At 38.8% G+C, this 13,595-nt stretch overlaps 1 long non-coding RNA gene across 2 annotated transcripts; it reads left to right on the top strand.

The window, feature by feature from the left end:
* Window positions 1-1,315: 1,315 nt before the first annotated feature.
* Window positions 1,316-2,973, top strand: LOC143499013 (uncharacterized). 2 transcript variants are annotated; one of them, XR_013126041.1, is made up of 4 exons: window positions 1,317-1,496; window positions 1,786-2,216; window positions 2,288-2,501; window positions 2,605-2,973. It is a non-coding gene; the product is annotated as an uncharacterized LOC143499013 (long non-coding RNA). The 2 variants fall into 2 exon arrangements; XR_013126040.1 differs by having other exon boundaries at window positions 1,316-1,496; window positions 1,786-2,501.
* The last annotated feature ends 10,622 nt before the right edge of the window (window positions 2,974-13,595 follow it).

Below are 13,595 nucleotides of genomic sequence, written 5' to 3'. Positions count from 1 at the left end.
TCAGTAGTGAGACTGCAAAGATGAGGCACATACTGTATAAATGTGTCAATTATGCCTTTTATTTACGTATCAATGCAAATAAATGGCAATTTAATTGTAAAAAAAAATAACTGCTTCTTACATTTTGGTACATTTGAATGACAAAATATTAGCTGACATCTAATAATATTTAATGCAATAGAATGGAGAGATGAAAGATCCCGTGTATGTATGCATTTGTAATCAGGTGATACAGAGATCCTGTTTGTTCTTTGATATTTTATTCCCTAGCTCTTTAAAATAATAATAATAAAATAATTTTCAAATATACATTATTTCTCTGAAACTAAAGTATTTCCAGCACAATTGTTGGCTAATACTGCCATCTGTTGGACTATAGGTTAATGTTCGAATGTTCCCACATTCGAATAAAAAGGAGGATAAACTTTCTAAAATGGCCTTATTAAATATAAGGTCTTTGTCTAATAATTCCTTCGTGATTAATGACTTTATATCCTCACAAGACCTGGACTAACACTAACACATTCAGCACAAGGTGCAGACATAGACAACGACGAGCACAGGACACTGCGCGAGCGCACATTAAATAGACAGACCACATTAGCCCCATGTGATTACGAGACGATTCACAGGTGAGACAGATTATCACGCGACATAGCCCTCACCACGGAGTTTCACAGCCGCAGACAAAGCACGTGGACTACGTATACACACGCCCAAAAGGGAGGGGCCGGGGTCCTCAACGTGACACAGAGGCTGCTTTTAATTATGATTGAGCTTTAATTGTTGGAGATTTTAATGCACATGTAGACAATAATGCAAATGTGTTTGCTTCTAATTTATTAAGTTTAACAGAATCTTTTAATTTTTGCCAGTATGTTGTTAACCCCATCCCACGTTAAAGGGCATATACTAGATTTGGTTTTTACCCTGGGTTTAAATGTCCACTCTATTCGGGTGGAAAATTCTATTGTGTCGGATCATAGCAGTATTCTGTTTGATGCTGAATTTCGGGCCCCAGTCACAAAACCAAAACATGTTATCTGCTCACGTTTTTTAAATAACGAATCTGTGCATACTTTTACTAGTCTTTTTTCTAAAGTAAGTAATTCTATGACTCACAATAATCAGGTGAATGACTTGGTCAGTTGTTTTAGAGGCGGTTTCCCAGACAGGGTTTAACTTAAGCCAGGACTAGGCCTTAATCTGGAGTAGTTAATCATGTCTTTAAAAAGGGCTTTCTGAAACACAGAAGTTTGGAGTCCTGAATTAAAGTTATCGAGCTTAATTTAAAACCACCTGTGATAGTGTGCTGCCACTGCTGGAGTGCAGTAGCGCCACCAGCCCACTAGGGGAGCAGGTGGACAGGTCAACCTAAGTTTCTGCAATTGAATAAGAAGTTGAAAGAGTCTGAACTGGTAGCGTCCAGGTTCACAGGCTGAACAGGTTGTTGTTCTCAAAGTTAGTTTTACACAGAGCATGGGAAATATATGCCTGTAAGTACGAGTACATTTTAAGTTCATGTAGAGTGATGTAATGTAGTTTGTAGTCTTGTTTATGTTATTACGCAGTCGCGCTCATCAATGCTAATCGCGTTAGCTTATCTATGGGAAAACCCATTATATGTTAGCATCGAGCTAGCGGGATGCATGCTACCTATTGTTTATCCTTTATGGGAGCTATGCCAGTTGTAGTTTAAGACAGTGGAGCTTTAATTTAGATTATGAAATGTATATATTGTGTGACTATATGCATATTATACTATGTTCTCTTTTATGTTTGTAGTTTTACAGTGCCTTCATTAGAGAGTCAAATAAACCCTACTACGATTGTGGAAAACCTCTGCCTCTTATTTTGAAGAACTGTTATCTATCTGCATAACTGGACATCCAAGTACAGCAAGGGCAGAATAAATAGTCTGAATTAGCTGGAGCAAAGTTGCCTATAAAACATGGAATGGACCTAGTGTAAAATAACATTGAACTGGAGAGTCAGATACAAGTAAAACCATGGCTGCAGAGAAGAGACTCTGATCAAAAAACTTTACTGAGCATGAGAAAACTCTGTTAAAGCAAATAGTTTCAAGACACCCGGTTATTGAAGATAAACAACACACATCAGCTGCGGAATCAAAAAAAAGGAATGCCTGGAAATCTATTTACAATGAATTTAATGCAAATGAACACACATCTACAAGAACATTACAACAACTCCAAGTAAGAATAATTGGCTTTATTAGGTTTCTCTTTTGTGAAATTAGTGAGTTTACATAAGTTACTTTATACAGGTGTTGTGGAAGAATATAAAAATAAGCCTCAAAAAGACTGCTGCTGAAGCCCAAAGAGGGAGGTTTAAGACTGGTGGGGGGCCTGCACATAAAGATTCTGACCAGGTAGATGAGTTACTGTCAGGAATAATGGAGAGTCAGCAACCTTTGGAGAACATACCAGATGATGACCATATAGACAGTTCAGATGAAGGATCTCAGGCACCTACTTTGGGTAAATTAATTCAGTTCATCTTGTCTTTTATTTCTAACATTTAAAACTGTATTTGTGTCAGTGTCATGTAATGTGCATTTATCTGAACTGTTCTGGTTTCAAGGAGAAGGTCACATGGACAGAACTGGAGTTGCAAAGTAGTTTACCCTCCACATCCTCAACAACATGTGTGGCAGCGTCTGCCAGTAGGCCTACTGGTCAGTACAACAAAAGACTCACTATCCATGAAAGGCTGGCAAATGAATTTCATGAACATAAGTTAAATTATCTTAAGGAGGAGCATGAAATGAAAATGAAGATCCTACAAGTAGAACTGGAAACGAAGATGAAGGAGAGAGACATGCAAGTGTCTCAAATGCCACAGTAGTACATAAATCTATAAAATAAATGATATGTTGGATGTAATGGTTATTTCTGTAATGCACCAAACAAAATGTACACATTTACTTTGAAATAAAAATGTATTAACTCATTACATGTGAAATGTATATAATTTGAGCAGAAGTTTTAAAAAATGGATAATGTTGAGAATATCTACTTAAAGTGGCACAGTGCAAATGCATCTCTGTATGCAAGTCCTTCTCTGGCGTCTGCTGGAAATGGTGGTACATCTGGATTGTCATCCTCTTCAATTGGAGGATCAGGGCATCCACGCTGTTTCAGGTAGTTGTGTAGAACAGCTGTTGCAATGATGACAATGCAGCATCTTCTTGGCTTGAACCTGAGTGTTTTTCGAAGGTACTGAAAACGACTCTTCCAAATCCCAAACATGCGCTCTATTAGACCCCTAGTGCGCATATGAGCCTGGTTGTAGTGCCACTGCTTAGCTGTTGCTGGATGCAAGTATGGCGTAAACAAAAAATTCTTCTGGGCGTACCCACTGTCACCAAGCAATATTCCGTTGTGTACTCCTCTTTCAAATTGAGCATACAGAGATGAGTTAAGAAAAATACGAGAATCATGAGTAGCACCTTTCCAACGTGCAACAATGTTTGAAAACAGTAATTGGGGAGCACATACTACTTGGACATTTATGGAAAACCAATTCTTGCAGTTCTTGTATTCCTCAGCATCTGGAGTAGATGGGCATTTTATGGGAATGTGGGTTCCATCTATGCCGCCTATGACTCCTGGAAAGTCCCATATTCATAGAAATGTACTTTGTGGCTTACCTGGGTTGTAGCATCAGGGAAATTTATGTACTGTCCTCTTAGGTCACAAATGGCTCTGCATACTCTGTGAATGACTTTACATACTGTTGGTTCACTAACACCAACTAAATCCCCAGTTTCTCGATGAAAGGTGCCACATGCCAAGAACCTTAAAATCAAGAGCACTTGGAGACGAACAGGTAAAGGCCGTCCTCACTGAGTCACAGATGAAAGCTTGTGTTCCAACAGTGAGATAATCTCCATGGCATCTATTTTATGCATTCTAAAATGATCTCTAAAACTAATGTCATCAAAATGTTGAAATGGGTCACTTCTGTCAGCAAGAACATATCTAGCTGGTGGTACTCTTTGGTCTTCATTGACATAGTCCAAGTAATCCATGTGTCTTCTTTGACAAACAACATTAATCTGAAGTTAAACATGCTTCCTGTCAGGTTTAATTTAAACCTCAATTTAGTCCTGCATTAGCACTAATCTTCCTTCAAGAAATGAGATTAGATAATTCAGAATTAGACTAAATGTAGGACTATTTTGAGCCATGACTGAGAAAGCATATTTCTGTTACTCTGAGTTAAAAGGCCAATTTAGTCTAGGACTAGGCTTAATCTCTGTCTTGGAAACCGCCCCTTAATGTTTTATGTACTACTGTGTTAGACGAGATTGCACCTATTAGAACTAAAGTTAAGTCTAGGGCAATGGCTTCCCCATGGCTAAATGAAGAAATCATAGCACTAAAGAAAAAACGTAGACAAGCTGAGCGTAGATGGAAGCAGTCGAAATTACAAGTTCATTATTGTTATTTAAAAGACCTTTTAACCGCTTTTAATGTACGTGTTAGAGATGCAAGAACAGATTATGTTAAGAATTTGATTGCTACTAATAAGCATAATCCTAGATTTTTATTCTCTACTATTGATCAGCTTACAAATGGGACATCTGCTAGTTTAGCTCCCAGTATCCATTGTGGAAAGTTTTTAAAATTTTTTGTAAAAAAGGTTAGTGACTTGAGAGCTAGTATTGTTTTACCTCTCGGCAGCTCAATAGTTTCTCTTCCTCTGTGTAATATGGTTCTTTTTGATCAATTTGAACCAATTTCTTTGGAAGTTTTAGTCTCTGTTGTGCATAGTTTGCGTCCTTCCTCTTCCCCTTTAGATATAGTGCCATCAAATTTCCTGAAGAAGGTTTTGCTGCCTGTTGCCCCGTGCTTACTTCATATTACAAATGCATCTCTCACTTTAGGTTGTTTTCCGGACCATTTTAAGCAAGCTTGTGTTTTAAGCTTGTGTTTGAAGAAATCAAATCTTGATTCATCAAATTGTGAAAATTTTAGGCCTATCTCAAAATTACCTTTTATCTCAAAGATTTTAGAAAAGACTGTCTCCGTTCAGCTTATGCAATTTCTTAAAGATAATGCCATTCTGGAAAATTTCAGTCTGGCTTTTGCTCAAAACATAGTACTGAGACAGCGCTCCTGAGAGTCTTAAATGATTTTTTAATGCATGCTGATGCTGGTGAAGTATCAATTTTAATTTTGTTGGATATTACTGCAGCTTTTGATACTATTGATCATGCTATTTTATTGGAAAGGTTGAGTCAGTGGGCTGGAATTTCTGGGACAGCATTAAAATGGTTTGATTCTTATTTATCAAATAGGTCAGCCGTGGTGTCGGTGGGTGACAAAATGTCAGCCCCTGCTTATTTTAGCGGTGGGGTGCCTCAAGGGTCTATTTTGGGTCCTATTTTATTCTCTTTATATATGCTCCCTTTAGGTGACCTTATTCAAAAATTTAATGTTTCTTTTCATTGTTATGCCGATGATACGCAGCTATATATATCGGTCAAACGAAATGACGTTGGTAGATTGGCTAATCTTACCAACTATCTGACAGCCGTAAAAAGCTGGATGTCCCTTAATTTTCTTAAATTGAATGAGGGAAAGACTGAATTTTTAATCGTTGGCTCTGAGGAAATGTCTAAAAAGGTGCAGTCAGCCATTGATTGTGTTGGTTTAAAGGCGAAATCCTTTGACTCCCACCTCAACTTCTCCCTACACATTAAGAGGCTTCTTCAATCCTACTATTTTCAACTCAGGAATATAAGTAAAGTTAGAAATTTCCTGCCTTTCTCTGACATTGAAAAAATCATTCACGCATTTGTTACCTCCCGCTTAGACTACTGCAATGGCTTATTTACTTGTGTGAGCAAGAGAGAGATGGCTCGTCTACAGCTTGTTCAGAATTCAGCAGCTCGTCTTCTCACTAGGACAAAACGTAAGGAACATATCACGCCAGTTTTGGCTTCCCTACCTTGGCTGGCTGTGAGTTACAGAATAGATTTTAAAATTTTAATGCTTACGTATCAAGCTGTTCATAACGAGGCTTAATCTTATATTACTGAGCTACTTTGTCTTCTTCATAGTGCAAGAATTTGAGATCTTCCAATTAGGGGTTATTAGCTGTCCCTCGCACAAATTTAAAGTCGAAAGGGGACTGTGCTTTTGCAGTATATGCCCCAAAACTATGGAATAATCTTCCTATTGATATCAGACTCTCAGATTCAACTGAGATTTTTTAAAAAACGTTTGAAGACTTATTTTTATTCTTGTGCCTTTGATTTTTCATGAGCGATGTGCATTTCGAGTTTTTAATAAGTACTTTTTAATTTTTAAATTCTAAATTAATTGTTTCTATTTGAATATTTGTTTATAATGATCTTAAACTGTTTTTAAATTGTATTTTATTTGTATATATTTCTGTAAAGCACTTTGTGAGTTACTCTGGAAAAGTGCTATATAAATAAAGTCTTACTTTCTTACTTACTAATGGACAGTGTTGCGAATAACGCCTGTTAGGTCCTGGTATGTACTATTCTCTTGCGGGAGCGAGATGAGTTATTACTGTACACATTGTACTAATCTCTTGCGGGAGCGTGATGAGATATTACTGTATGATTGTGCTGCTCTCCCGAGGGAGCGTGGTGTGCTGTGGAATGTGTGTTGTGTTGTAATTTCTTTCAGGTGCACCCGGGATGATGGGGTCACATGGCTCTGGGTGGTGCCTGACAAGTCAATCCACAGCTTCCTATAAAAGGCTTCCTGGAAGTGAAGACGGCAGGAGAGAGTGGCAGGCTCTCCTCGTTTGATCTCCCTGTTTTGGGGTTGATTTTGGACATATATATATACACATCTGCTAACCGTACTCGAGACTTGTTAGACTGCCCCTTGTTCTTGTGTGTGTGTGGTGGACTGTGTCTCTGTTTTTGCGTAGTTGTGTTTGTTATGTAGTGTTCTCTTATTTTCTTGGTTGTTGTTGTTAACATTTAAAAGAAGTCGCTTAGCACCAGGTAGGGTAGGCCGCTGTTTGTTTTGTTGTTTAGTTTTCTTTTCCCGTTTTCAGCGTGGCCTACCTGAAGTCAGTGGTGCTAAGCTAATGCTTGTTACATCTTGCATTTTCATGTTGTCCAAATACACATTATTGGATCAGTTAAAGTGTTGTCGGTTCCCCTTTATTATTTCACTCCTCAATCACTCCATCATTCATTCGCTGTTACCGTCTGACCTAGACCGGGCGGTAACAACGCAGTTAAAAATAATGGCGTTAGGTAACGGCGTAATTTTGTCAGTAACGGGATAATCGCGTGCCAAAGCACACCAGTGACTGACACAAACGGAGAAGAGGCAGAATTGGCGAGTCAGGAGCAAGACGAAGAAAAATTTACATTTTCAAGGTGCCGATATTAACGTTATTTAAAAAAATACTTGAAGTTCCTGAATGTCTACCAGACAGGGTATTTGATTTATTTAATTAAGAATAGAGGTTTTATTGTTAAGTTTACTTCTGTTGTGAACAAACCAGTTGTCTCAGGTTGAGAGAATTTAATTAAATTTGATAGATATAAATGCACTTTATATAGTGTACCTGTTTTGGGATTTTAAAGGATTTTATCCTGCACTGGTCTGTGGATGTGCAATAAATATCAAAAGTTAAACACCTTTCTGTTAAACATCTACTCATTTCAACTGACTCAAAAAATCCTTAATCATTGGCATATAACTTTTTTTAACTGTAATGCAAATAGTTAATTTCCCTGGTAACGAGTTACGTTTATTATAGAGTAATTCAGTTACTAACTCAGTTACTTTTTTTAACAAGTAGTGAGTAACTATAATAACTTTTTAAAGTAACTTTCCCAACACTGCTAATGGACCCTGACTCAGATATAGTTATAATGGGCTTATTTTTTTTAAACCAATTATTTATTTATTTACTTATATATGTCAGAGTTCACACTGCAAAAAATTCCATAATCAGAACAAGAACCAGCATAGTGCACTACAACTGCCCAAAAACCTGTTAAATTATTAAGGACAAGTCAAACTATGTGACTAAAACCTGCATAGTGGACTATGCTTATACTAAAATCTTAAGAATTCCATTATAAAACAACTACATTTCAGACTACTCCAACACTTTAAAGTGTAGGAACAGTGATTAGGCTAACTGATGGAGGATTTCATTATTTATGCTGTAGCAAATTATCCACTGAATCAACCAATCAATGGTATTAGAATTCTAGCCAGGACTGATAACACAAGTACCAATGTACAATGTACAAAGTAATTGTAACTGCTGAAAGTCTACAGTGTATCATTTGTTTCCAAGTGTAACTGATTCACGGCACCAGTGTGGTAGAGCCGTCAGCGGTCTTGGCTTTTGAACTACACCTCTCATCTGTAACGACGGTGGTAGGGACGCACACACCGCGTTAGAGAGAGCGAGAGAGTGCCACAATAAATAACAGAACTAAAAGGAGCGCCTGAATAAACGCGGACTGCTCAACGCGTAAAAAGAAATAAAGCAAAAACAAGGACGTCAGGGGAAGTAGCTGACTAATAGAAAAAGGCTATTCAAACAAAAAACCCTTCCCATACAAACAGCAACGGGATAGGAAGGTAAACAGGTTGAGGAAAACTTGAGGGAGGTCAGTAAGCGACGCAGGAGAGGACTCGAAACAAGACAGAGAAGATAGATAAGAGAGATAGGTGACGAGACACCTAAAGAGGCAAATGCTGCAAATGCTGCAACAGAGAAAGAGAGAGACTGAGAGCGTAACGGCATAACCACAACGAATCAGCAATGGTCCGTCTCCACTGGCTTCCTTAAGAAGCCATGGCAACAGGTGAGACAGATCATTGCTGATTGCGCTGCTGGAGTCTAGGACTGGCTCGGGTGCCCCTTGTGGATGTAGATGGCACGGCATCCGAGCCAGCCCTGACTCGGGTGCCCCTTGTGGACGTAGATGGCACGGCATCCGAGCCAGCCCTGACATCATCGGTGTAACAGGAATTTGCCACATTTGCCCATTCATCCATCTTTTATTCTTGTGGTATTACGCAGCACTGGAAGACAATATACATTTTGTTTGAGTTTTCTGGAGTGGCTACTGCAGTTAACGCCAAGCCGCAGCATAGAAATCACAGACTGCTCATTTACATATAGCACATATACGGCAATAGCGTATAAAACTGCCTACAGTAGGGTTATATATATAATAGCTTTTAAGAATATAAAATACTAAAATACTTATTATAAGTTGTCTCTGCGTTACCAATAGGATCTTGTAACTAGTGCTGGGCAGTATGATCAAAATTCTATATCACTGTATTTCTCAAAATTATATCGGTTTCACAGTATTTAACGGTTTTTTCCCCCCATGCATGATGTGTTAACTGCATTGATACGAAAAGAATTACTGCAGTAGAGTGGTTAAGAGTACCCTATTCCACTGTTAGAAAAATGTCTCCACCTAAGTATTACATGTAATACAGATTTGCATGGCCCCACATGATCAGTTTTCAAACGGTAGCACTAAAGTAGTGAATGAATAGTGTAGTAGCATGACCGTTGCTGTAGAGGCTTGTTCTTGGTGAGACCTCTAGGAATGTGCTGTTTCTTACAGTGACAATCTCTCCGACCCCGAAGTAGCTGTTTCAAATCCACTCCACCAAATTGAAGTTTAATCTACCTTTTTAACACTTACAATACAAAACATGAACTAACTAAAATATCCACTGATTAAATAAAAAAGTTCTAAATGTCTGCCGGAGTCTGTAGCAGCACGTAAGAAAACTGTTCGCTTCCAAGGCTCCTAGTGATCTGAAAAGAGCAACGCAGGTGAACTTGTGTTGGCATCCTCAAAATCCTCAACTGCTATGCATGGGAACAAGTCAGCTAATTTGGCATTGCATCTCAGTGCCCATGGTGGTTATTAATTTAAGTGGCACTCACCTGTCTCCCCATAAGGAAATAACAAGTCTAGCCACTATGACACCCCTAGGAGCAGAATGAGACGTGGTTGGCTCAGCTATGATGGCACTGCCAGGGGAAACTTTAACAGTCTGCAAGTTTGCCCCAAATTAGGTACTCACGACCAGTTTCCAAGCATACAGCTGAACTGCACCTAACTGTCCCAATTTTGTCATGTACCATATCTCCTTTCCATCTGGTAATGCCTGCTAGCATGGATAAGAACTCTTCGGACCCTGAGCTGCCCGCAATGGGGGTTGAGGCGGCCTTCCAAAATGTCTTATAGTTTAGAGTGGTGAAGGATGTGCTTGGTGACGTTGGTGCCAAGTATTATCTCGTCGTGCTGTCCTGGGACCACCAAAGTAGGTACAGACATTTTAAAGCCATAATACTTCCATGACTAAGTTAAGAGCCGACGTTGGCTTAACTTGACGTCCCACACAACCCACAAGCACGACATCTGTGGTGAACTTGCAGAGGTAATCAACCACACCAGCAGTCTTTAGCTTCAGCTCAGCAGCTTCACTAATGGTACAAGCCATTGATCCACTGTCCAACATGGCATTCAACATTACTGCATTATTAACTGTCACAGTAGTGTAAAATAGGCTATCACTTCCTCCAACAATATGCGTGTTTTGATAGATGACAACTGTAGTATCATCATAGTGAGTTTTGACTGAGTCATAGGTTTTCTCAGAATCGGACTGATTCACAATAACTTGGGAGTTGCAAGAGTGACCTGTACTGCCTCCCTCCAAATACAGCTCAGTCAGTTTCACTCAGGCTTTGGCTGCGCAGAGGAACAGTTCGGATAATTCTGCTTTGTATGTCCAGGAGAGAAACAGGCAAAACATAGCCAATCTGACATACAATGTGTGACCGTAGTGTGATTGTTGTCACTGCAGACCCGACAGATACTTCCACTGAGACTTCGCTGAGGCCTTAAGTTATGTGTTACACCCCCCAGGTGTGTGGGTAGGGTAGTAGCAGTTATGGATGAGATCTTTGGTCTGTTATTGTCTCCTTTTTGCAGTCTAACACAACTCTGGGAAACAGGATAAACAAACAACACGATGAGCCAGTGTGTTTAGTTTGAGTTCTCAGATTCATCTCCTTTTTTCTTTATTAAACATACAAAACATTCTCTTCTCTTTACCTTTGGCCTGTTATTTTCTCCTTTTTGCAGTCTAACACAACGCTGCATAATAACATCTGCATGTCACATACACTCACAAGTAGTGTTGTCACGATACTAAGAATTACAACTTTGATACGATACTTTAAAAAGTATTGAAATTCAATACGATTTTCGATACCAAAGTCAGATACTGTGCTCATTTCCGTTTTAAAGGCTTTTTATTTATTTTTTATAAACAAACAAATGATTATTGTACTTTGTTTCACAAATGTCAAATAAATAAAAGGTGTAGTCCCTACCACATTAAAACAGAAAAATAAATAATTGCACATTAATATAAATTAACATAAATAATAGTAGTGCACTCTGGAATTCACATTTAGAAGTTAAAAAAGGCTAGTGCAAAAGGTGTATTTTAAGTATACTTTAAACAACTTTTAACTCTTTAAGTAACTAAAACTTCAGTATTAGAGTTCAGTATTCATAGATGATTGATCCATTGTAGTACGATCACTCTTTTTTTCTCCCTGTATGCTGTCGCACTTACGGCTCTTAAACCAAGAATATGACATTTGCTAGGATACCATAATCGGACACATAATTTTGTATGCTATAATACTAGAAATGGGAATAATCACCAACCTCTTGGAATGTTTTGTACAAATATGCGTGCCTTCAGGTGTTTGGCCAGATTCGTTGTGTTAAGCTAGGTTTAAACTTTCGCGAGTGACCGTAGTGCGCGAGTCCGCACACCTTGTCCGCGTGCTTGAAAATGCTTGAAACAAATAGCTGTCTGACTGAACCGTTCTCTTGTATTACGTTATGTAATTCCAGGATGAAACATGAGAGAACGTGAAGACGTTAAAATTGGGCGTTTTGAAAATAAACAACCATTAAATAATGTGATAAAAAAGCAAATAATTTCGAGTATATGTATAAATATTTAACTAAAGTTTAACGTGCTGGGAAATATTGAAATGGACCTTGAAAGTGACGTACAAGTGCTTTAATTCCACCTTGTTGGTGTATGAACCCTACAAACATGACTGTTCATTGCGCTGCGGCGCGCGCTAAGTTACAAAATTCTAGAGGTGCACGACCTCGCGAATTGACAGCGCGCAAGGCTACCGCGATTACATCATTTTCACCGCGTGGACCCTTGCACTGCTCACGGCGCATCAAGTATAAACCAGGCTTTAGCGCCCTTCGTTGAAATGTTCCGAAAGCACCGCCTGCAAACTGGCTTGTTCATGTCCTTCGGTTTTCCATCTGTATCTGCTTCGAATCCAAAGTATTTCCACACAGCACTTCTGCTGCTTTCCTTGTTTAATTAAGACGAGCTGTGAACACACTGCGTTTGTTTTAGCTGCCATTTCAGCATTACCAACTGTTCTGTGCATTACGGCACCTTGGGTGTGTCAAACGAAAGCGCATTTTATGTAAAAAGAATCGATTGGCTCCTTTGGTTGGTACAGCTTTAAAGCACCGTTTGCAGACCGGTTTTGATGTGTCCACGGGGTTGCCATGACTGTCTGAAATGTATGCAACTAATTCCATATTTCGCTTTGTGCGTGTAGTTTTTCAACAAGCTGAGGACGGTCCGCAATATTGCTTGTATTATCAGCCATCGTACACGGTTTCTTCTTATTCTGCAGAGAGGAGGCAAGCGCTGCACTGCTGTACGCGCACACTGCCCCCGTGTGGCACTCTTTGGAAATACTGCTCTTAAAAAAAAAAAACGCACTTAGTCCTATAGCACCGATACTAAGCAAACTGGGTATAGTACCGTTTTTAATGACGAAGTATCGCGATACTACTCTAGTATCGGTATACCGTGCAACACTACTCACAAGAATACATTTAGCTTCTCTTAACACTACAAATAGTGATGCAAATCACAGAAACCAGTAAGGTACTAATAAACCTTATCCTCACCATTAATTATTATACTATAAATAATAGTTTATTTAACCATGCTAATTATACTATAATTAATAATTGAATAAACTATGTATTCAAGAACATATGTATATATGTATAAAATGTAGATATATATTACACACCTATATCAGGGTTGCCAACTCTCACGCATTGAGCGTGAGACACACGCATTTGACCGTTTTCACACGCTCTCACGCCACACTTCCGATATCTCACGCCGAAAAAAAAAAATCCAGTTTATTTACCTCAGATCCACATATATGATTCAATACGTTACTAGTTCGCTAGCTCTGGCGCCATCCACCGGCGATATAACACTGAATCTGTGTCCATTTTACGTTCGCCACCCCCCCCCCGGTCAACAAAATACACTCGCCACCGGCTCCAGGTTAAAATCTCACTCCAAGCGAACGTCAAAAGTTGGCAACCCTGCCTATATATTTATATATATATATATACCATCACATACACATTCACTATAAACCATTCTATTTGTCGATTACACAGTACCAAATATACTGATAACCCATATTAA

The sequence above is a fragment of the Brachyhypopomus gauderio genome, unplaced genomic scaffold (genome assembly GCF_052324685.1).
Source record: "Brachyhypopomus gauderio isolate BG-103 unplaced genomic scaffold, BGAUD_0.2 sc130, whole genome shotgun sequence".
Taxonomy (NCBI): domain Eukaryota; kingdom Metazoa; phylum Chordata; class Actinopteri; order Gymnotiformes; family Hypopomidae; genus Brachyhypopomus; species Brachyhypopomus gauderio.
The sequence above is the reverse complement of the archived record's forward strand: the minus strand, read 5'-3'. Positions and strand labels throughout refer to the sequence as shown.